This window comes from Penaeus japonicus, unplaced genomic scaffold (genome assembly GCF_977035675.1).
Source record: "Penaeus japonicus unplaced genomic scaffold, GWHDUDI00000001_assembly GWHDUDI00000028, whole genome shotgun sequence".
NCBI classification, from domain to species: domain Eukaryota; kingdom Metazoa; phylum Arthropoda; class Malacostraca; order Decapoda; family Penaeidae; genus Penaeus; species Penaeus japonicus.
In genome coordinates, this window is record NW_028234430.1 from 9,833,365 (window position 1) to 9,842,387 (window position 9,023).

Here is a 9,023-nt window from a genome sequence, read left to right on the forward strand (position 1 = left end):
AACTGCAAGAACCAAAAGTTAATGACGGCAACAATCTATCACAAAAACATGCAAAATCGGGATAATAATTCTCATTCTCTCTAAGCATAAAAGAGTAGGTCGAAAAAGGCAAAAAATAAAAAAAGTTTTTTTTTCACATTACACAAGTACCTTTATAATGGCCTGTAATGGACTACGTCAGAATTTCAAAAATATGGTTCTATAACAAATTAAACCACGTGCTTTGTTTGCATATATTAATTGGCTCTTGGAATTACACGCCTTCGACGCTGCGGTTAACCTGAAAAGTTAACCGGAATTAGTTTTTTTTTTCGTTTTTTTTTTTTTTTTTTTTTTTTTTTTTTTTTTTTTTTTTTTTAACTGCTTGTTTTATATGACAAACAGTCGTCGATCGAAGGTAATGCTTGTTTATAGGTAATGATAATCAGACTGAAGAAGGTGATATGAAATGATAATAGTTCTGCAATGATTTCTAAAAAATAGCAATGACCAAATAAAATGATTACCAAAAAAATAGAAAATTAAAAAAATCGGTGTTCCACGTGACATCAAACTAATTTCGACCAATTACCGCCATTATACTAATGAGAACGTACTGTGGGTGTGCAGTGGATGTCATGACCGCGCCCTGGTTAGATTGCAGCTGTGCGATGAATGCGATCCTCAAAATATCATTACTAATAAACAAAACCTCATTCATCTCCATATGGAATTCCATAATGACCCGGTGAATAGCATTATTTTAAACCATGCATGCAATTGCACGGTTTCACGCTTTGTGATAAACGTATTCATAAAATCGACTGACGCTACGGGAATGTTCATCGTTATGCACCTCATACCAATATATATATTTTTTTAGAAATATATTCAGATTTTCGTAACCTCTTTTTTTGTATAATACCTCTCCTTTATAACTCATATTCATTTACGTGACAAAGTGCTTCTAGAACAATCCCGATGGTTACATACATACCTATATAACCATTCCCGTAACTATATACATATTCATGTATCTTAATCCTTATTTCTTTTATATCATCCTGTCATTATATTTGTGTATAGGCCTAAATATTCTTTCCTAATGACTACGGTCATAATCATTATCATAATCATATATCTATGAATACATGCGGAAATTCAAGAATACTTCAGGACATATTCAGAGTGAGCGCCGTTATGAGGCTTGCGCTAACAAGGACAGGCAGAATTTTTGTGGTTCTTTGATCACATTAATTTTTTTTTTTCTCTCTCTCTCTCTCTCTCTCTCTCTCTCTCTCTCTCTCTATATATATATATATATATATATATATATATATATATATATATATATATATATATATATATATATATATATCTTATAAAGAGAGAGAGAGAGAGAGTGAGTGAGGGAGAGAGAGAGAGTGAGAGAGAGAGAGAGAGAGAGAGAGAGAGAGAGAGAGAGAGAGAGAGAGAGAGAGAGAGTGAGAGAGAGAGAGAGAGAGAGAGAGAGAGAGAGAGAGAGAGAGAAAGAGAAAGAGAGAGAGACGCGCAATGAAGACTACTGATATAGAAAAAATTGAATACTTCCATGACTATATATTTAGTGTAACCTAATTTACAAACGTCCAACCACTTACTCTTATATTTACAAATTGTTTGATTTTGCATCATATAGATACAATCAGAATCAAAGTCATTGTTGGGAATACATAACGTCACAAAGCAAGAGATGTAATTGATGCATTTCGACTGTATCCCCGTGGCAATTACAATACGTAATTCTGAAGAAGATAAAATATCGTTATCTTTTCTACAGTTGTCGGAAAGACCTCCGTTCATACACGCGCAGATGACCCCATAACCATACTAATTCATACTACGTTTTATTGGTCTTTGTCTCTTACTGTTAACCCTCGTTTTATGACTATACTTTCCGAGTTTTATCTCCTTCTATTATCGGATTTCCCAAACTTTCCGATAATGGAAAGAATCACTCTTTGTCGACATAATTACGGATTATTTAAGAAGAAAAGAATGCGGTGCACGAATCGGTCTGCATTTTTCGCATAACAATACGCAAATCGACTGTCATTTCCATCCGGGGATGAAACCGCGTTTTCGTTTCCTTTCAAAGAAAACGTATATCGCGACGTCCATAGAGAAAATGGCGGCCCGAAAAGAAAACCGTTATTGATAAACAATATTTCCACACAAATGGAACCATAAAGTGGGAAGCTGGCGCAACCAATAAAGAGTTTGCAAGGGAAGGACAACATATCGTCGGTTCGTTCAAGTTTGTAGATGGCTCGAGACGAAGATCCAAGCGATTCGTTCGTATTCTAATTCGTTACAACTTCTCCCAAGAAAGCGGAGCTGAAAGGGCCTTATTTAGGTTCTTGTTTGCGAAACTCCGATCAAACGAGTCAATCTGAAAGTTCCAGCCGGCGGCAATATCCCTGATCATAAACGGACCTAAAGCGGGTTCCTCTACAGCGCTTGCATCGAGGCTATCAAGGATAGATTAGTTTCCGCTTGAATCTCGGCGCGGTGACAAGAGATTTCCTATTTTCTTTTAACTTTTTGTAAGGAAGCAGCTACCCGTTTTCTTTGAATAGTTTCAAATGAAGACTTGTTTTTTCTCTCTCTCTGTTCAGGGTTGCTCTCCCTTCATATTTATTCATCTCACTCCTTTTATCATTTTCGTTTGTGTTATCTTATGTCCGACTACTTCGCCACACACGAACCAAAGTTTGGAATGCTGTGTCCCTAAACTCATAAAAGCTGTCATCACGGAGAACTTTTTCACTATACTTTCGTTATTGGGTTGGGAATGACGTCATTAAGGGTGCGGGCTTATTTTCAGATTTTTTTTCTAGTTTTCTTAATATTTTTCCTTTTTTCTGCTTTAGTTTTAGTTACTTACACAAAATGTATATATGTAAATATTTCAGTTTATGAGGATATTCTTAAGCATTCCATCTATTAATAATAAACATTACAAAAAAAAGACAGCAAATGAAGTTCGATAAATGCTACAAACGTAAATATTTCATGTTATGTTATTTTCTGAAAAAGAAAAATTATCTATACGTTATCTCTTTGACCAGAAGGAAAAGTTCAAGGTTACGCCTGAAAATAAATTGTGTTGCGTGTGAAAAAAAAAGAAAAAAAAGAAAAGAAAAAAACACTGCACGTGTAACTGTATATATATATATTCTGTGTGACGTGTGTACTTTAAAGGGTTTGTGTGTACAGTACTCTCAATTTAAGATGCGCACGCGATTACACTCTACATTATTATTGCTGTCTATGTTAAAAGTATAGTTGTTCGCTGTTGTGTCAATACATTTGTTTACCTATAGGATGTTTCTCTAAACTTAAGGAAACAATTAAGGGTAGACTTCGGTAAATAAGAATGACTGCTGGAGATTGAGGATAAGCGATAATGATAACAAAACGAAAAAGGATAACGCAAAAAGAGAGAGAGAATGGAGGGAAGGGATAGAGAGATAAATGAGAGAGATAGAGAAAGGGAGGGAGGGAGTAATGGAGATAGACAGAGGAAGGGGAAAGAGAGATAGAGAGAGGAAGAAAAAGAGAGAGAAAAAGTAGAAAGAGAGGACGAGGGAGGGAAGGAGCTAGGGAGAGAAAGAAATAGAAGGAGGGAAGGAGTGGTGAGTGAGAAAGTAGGAAAGAAATAGAGGAAGTGATGGAGGGAAAGAAACAGAGGTGGGGGGGTAGAGACATCGAGAGAGAGCGAAGGTGGGGGGGGGGAGCTAAGGAAAGAAAGAGACAGAGGTTTAGTCGAAAGAGAGACACGAGAGCTACGGAGAGAAAGAGACAGATGGGGGAGAAGGGGAGAAGAGACAGAGAGATGGGGAGAGAAAGAAACCTGTATGGTTGGACGCTTACCAGACATATCAAATGGTGTGGCCTTATCAGTAATAAGAATAACAGCTGTTGTAGCGGCGCTGCAAGAGTTTTATATATATATATATATATATATATATATATATATATATATATATATATATATATATATATATATATATATGTGTGTGTGTGTGTGTGTGTGTGTGTGTGTGTGTGTGTGTGTGTGTGTGTGTGTGTGTGTGTGTGTTGTTATATAAAATATAGATGGTAGTAGTACTAGCTGTGGTATACCATAGTAATTGTACTAAATGATTATAGTTGTGGTTACATAGTTTTGGTCGGTTCAGCAGCCGGAAGAGTAGTAATAGAAGTATTAGTAATTTCTGTTGTTCATATTCTTCCTTGTCCTTTTCTTCTCTTTCGTTTCCCTCTCTTTATCCTCCTCTTCTTTTTCTTTCTTTTTTCCTGTTCCTTTACCACCCCACCACTATTATCTTTGCTATAATCAACATCATCACCAATATCATCGCTTCCACCATTCTCATCATCACTTTAACCATCACCAACACATCACATCCATCACAACCACCATTATCATCATCATTATCATTATCATGATCACAATCATCATTATCATCACCATTATCATCATAACCATCAAGAACAATCATCATCATTAACATCATCCTCATTATCATCATCCTCATCATCATCATTAGCATCACCATCATCATCATCATCATCATCACCATCATCATCATCATCATCAATCATCATCACCATCTTCACCATCAACATCATCTCAAGCATCTCCCCCCCGTCCCCCCCCCTCCCCCATTTCATCTTCCTCTCCATATTCTTGCAGATGCTGTATCATTGCATGTAAATTTGCAATATCAGAATTCAATAAATTCCTAAATCATTGCATAATCAGAAGACTCAAATTATGGCAATGTTTATCTGAATGCTAGATTGATCATCATGTTGCGACTATGTGATATATACATTGCAATAGATGATGCAATGATCGTCAAATCATTTGATTGATTATCATCATGTGACACATTGATTTATTTCAACAGTTAATGCAATTATATACGATGTTTAAATGGATGAGGATGAAATATACGAAATAATTAACTCATTTTCTGAAGTGTAATACAGAGTCAATAATTGGGATTTTTTGTTTGGTTACTGAAATTGATACGTTGAGAAAAACTATTTATTTTTTCATGCAAGGACGTTTTGCCTTTGAAAAGACGTCGTGGGATAAAAGAAAAAGAAAAAGGTCCCATTATTTGTGAAGTGACGTCATGAGGTAAACAAAAACAAACGTTACTTTATCTTTGAAAAAATGTCATGTGGTAAATAAAAAATAAAAAAAATAAATAAATAAAAAAAACGACGCTTTACTTGCTTTACCTTTGATATGACGTCGTTGGGAATAAAAGACTTTTGTCACATATTGGGTTTTATCGCAAGTAAATTGCAACAAAAGTCATTGCGTCATCGTCCCATAAGTAAAGCGATAGGAAAACGATATAAATCTTTATGACGTAATCAAAGATATCCTCCCTTTTCGATAAGTCAAATCAAACATAATCTGACTCTTTAAAAGACACTTTAAAGGCTTTATACCAGCCATCACACATCCTAACGATGAAAAAAAAAGAAAAAAAAAAAAAGCGAGCCAGCCATCTTACCTTGTCATGACGTCACCAAGAGATGAAGAGTCAAGCTTGCCGGTGTCCTGTCATGTCAGCAGATTGTCACCTCCTGTTGGATAAAATATGACAATGTTAATGACACAGTTGACAATGGTCTGATTGAACACAACTTAGCCATGGTCTATAATCGAAATGAGATGAAATGTTTTTGTTTGTTATGTAGGTATACTCATTTTTTTATGGCATATCGCATGTGTAATTAAATACAACATGTCTTTACATACAAGGAAATGTTTGTGTGTTTGTCTACACGAGAAAATACAGTAACTCGAGCAGGGACACTTGCATTACAAAGTGTATAGTCTAGTTTAATTCACTTATGCAATATGTAAATACAGTACGTAAACTGTCCACGACACTATTTGCTTGTACCCTGGACTGGGCCTCAATCTCTGTTTGTTGCGTGTGTTTTTTATGCATAAACCTTAATTAATCTCGATCTGCAAACATAAAATGTTAGATCAGACAATCTCACTGATTTTTTTTTTCTTTCTTTTTCTTGTCTTCAGAATAACCACTCAACTGTTTTTTTTATATCCTTTGCATTGTTTATTGTTTTATATTCTAATAATTTTGATTATAGTGACTAAGAGCATTGTCGATCACCCTCTCCTTCCTACTCCTCCTTCTCTTCCTTCTCTTCCTCCTTCCTCCTCCTCCTTCCTGCTTCTTTTCTTCCGTTGTCTTGCTCTTCCTCCTTCTCTTCTTCCTCCTATCTCATTTTCCTCTTCCTCCTCCTCCACCTCCTCCTCGATCATCATCTTTTCTCCTTCTCTTCCTCATCCTTACTCTCTTCTTTTCCTCTTCCTCATCGCCTCTCCTTATTTTCACTTTCTTCTTAATTACGTTTTCCCCTCTTCTCTTCCTACTCCTCCTCCACCTCCATCCCTCATCCCTTACCCCCCCCCCCAACCCTTCCATCTCTCCCCTTTCCCTCATCCTTCATCCCCTTATCAAATACACTCTTCCTGCTATTCCTTCTCCTTTCCTCTCCGCCATTCACTCGCTTCATCTCCCCCCCCCCCTAGCTTTACAGTCACGCTCCTCCCCACTCTTTCTCCTCCTCCTCCTCCTCCTCCTCCTCCTCCTCCTCCTCCTCCTCCTCCTTCTCCTCCTCCTCCTCCTCCTTTTCCTCCTCCTCTCCCCCTCTCTACCTCCTTCCGTCCTCCTTCCTCCTAATCCTCATCCTCCTCATCCCTCCCATCTCCCCTTCATACTCGCTTCCTCCTTCCTCCTACCGCCCTTCCCCCCCCCCCCCCATCTCAGTCACGCTTCCTTTCTCCTCCTCCTCCTCCTCCACTCCCTCTTCTTCCTTCTTACCCTCCACTCTCTCCTCTTCCTCCTTCTCCTCCTCCTCCTTCACCCCCTCTTCTTCCTCCTCCTCCTCCTCCACTCCCTCTTCTTCCTTCTTACCCTCCACTCCCTCCTCTTCCTCCTCCTCCTCCTCCACTCCCTCTGATTTCCTAATCCCATTCCACCCTTTTCCAATCCCCTACCCCTCCCCCTTCCCCCTTCCCCCTTCCCCCCTCCCCCTCCCCCTTCCCCCTCCCCCCTCTATATCCCATATCGGATAATTTCGACATTAGTTTCGAATCGATTCACATTCATGGTCGGTGACTTCCTCTGACTTCTGTGTGACGGATAACCCTTTATCCCCGCCCTCTCTTTCTCCCTCCCCTGTCCCCCTCTTTCTTCCTCCCCTGTCCCCTCTTTCTCCCTTCCCTGTCCCCTCTTTCTCCCTCCCCTGTCCCCCTCTTTCTCCCTTCCATGTCCCCTCTTTCTCCCTCCCCTGTCCCCTCTTTCTCCCTTCCCTGTCTCCTCTTTCTCCCTCCCCTGTCCCCTCTTTCTCCCTTCCATGTCTCCGTTTTCTCCCTCCCCTGTCTCCGTTTTCTCCCTCCCCTGTCTCCGTTTTCTCCCTCCCCTGTCTCCGTTTTCTCCCTTCCCTGTCTCCTCTTTCTCCCTCCCCTGTCTCCGTTTTCTCCCTCCCCTGTCTCCGTTTTCTCCCTCCCCTGTCTCCGTTTTCTCCCTCCCCTGTCTCCGTTTTCTCCCTCCCCTGTCTCCGTTTTCTCCCTCCCCTGTCCCCTCTTTCTCCCTTCCATGTCCTCTCTTTCTCCCTCCCCTGCCCCCTCTTTCTCCATCCCCTGTCTCCGTTTTCTCCCTCTCCTGTCTCCTCTTTCTCCATCCCCTGCCCCCTTTTTCTCCCTTCCCTGCCCCCTCTTTTTCCCTCCCCTGTCCCCTCTTTCTCCCTCCCCTGTCCCCCTCTTTCTCTATCCCCCGTCCCCGTTTTCTTCCTCCTCTGCCCCCTCTTTCTCCCTCCCCTGTCCACTCTTTCTCCCTTCCCTGCCCCCTTTTTATCCCTCCCCTGTCCCCTCTTTCTCCCTCCCCTGTACCTTTTTTTCTCCCTCCCCTGCCCCCTCTTTCTCCCTCCCATGTCCCCTCGTCTCCCCTATTAGTTTCGTTTTTCTTACTCTCTCCTTTCTGCCTTCTTTCTCCCTCCTTTCTCTTTTACTCTTTTATAGCTTTTTTTTCGTGTCTGTATCCCCCTCTTATCCCTTTCTCCTTTTCTTTCCCTTCCTCCGCCTCCCTCTTTTCTCCCTCAAGGCTCCTCCTCGACCAGTCTCTCCTTCTCTCTCCTTCCCATTTTCTTTCCCTCTTCACATCCCCTTTCTCTTCCCTCTCCCCCCTCCCCCTCTTCTTCCCCTCTCCCCTTCCCCTTTCTCTTCTCTCCCTCCCTCCCTCCTTCCCCCACCCCCCTCCCTCCTTCTCCCCCTCCCCCTCCCTCCCCTCTTTTCCCCCCTCCCTCCTTCCCCCTCTCCCCACTCCCTCCCCCCTCCTTTCCCTCCCTCCCCCTCCCTCCCTTCTCCCCCTTCCTCCCTCCTTCCTCTCTCCCCCCCATTCCCTCCTTCTCCCTCCCTCCCCCCTCCCTCCCTCCCCCTCCCCCCTCCCTCCCTCTCCCCCCTCCCTCCTTCCCCTCCCCTCTTTTCCCCGAATGAATCCCAAGCGGCTAATCAAACCGATTAATCACGTCGAGGCTGGCCCGTGACGTGAGCCATAGTTCGTAGCGAGAGCCAGCGGTCTGTGTCATAAGATCCAGCCAGTCTTCTCTGACATGTACTCATAAGGGAGGGAGGGGAGGAGGGAGGGAGGGGAGGAGGGAGGGAGGGAGGGCAGGGAGGGGAGGAGGGAGGGAGGGGGGATGCAGTCTATATGGGGGGGGCAGGGGGAGATATACTCTATAGGGGGGTAGGGGGGATACACTCTGTAGGGGGGCAGGGGGGGGATACACTCTGTAGGGGGGCAGGGGGGATATATTCTATAGGGGAGCATGGGGGATACACTCTGTAGGGGGGCAGGGGGGGATACTCTCTGTAGGGGGGCAGGGGGGGATACACTCTGTAGGGGGGCAGGGGGGGAACACTCTATAGTGGGGAGGGGTTAATG

General features: G+C 42.3%; 1 protein-coding gene across 1 annotated transcript in view; it reads right to left on the reverse strand.

Annotated features, from left to right (window-relative positions):
• The window catches only part of SK (small conductance calcium-activated potassium channel), a gene marked incomplete in the record, with an annotated part of 811,061 nt that extends 805,428 nt beyond the window's left edge, over window positions 1-5,633 (reverse strand). Inside the window, 1 exon segment of the mRNA XM_086553418.1 lies at window positions 5,559-5,633.
• Window positions 5,634-9,023: the final 3,390 nt, after the last annotated feature.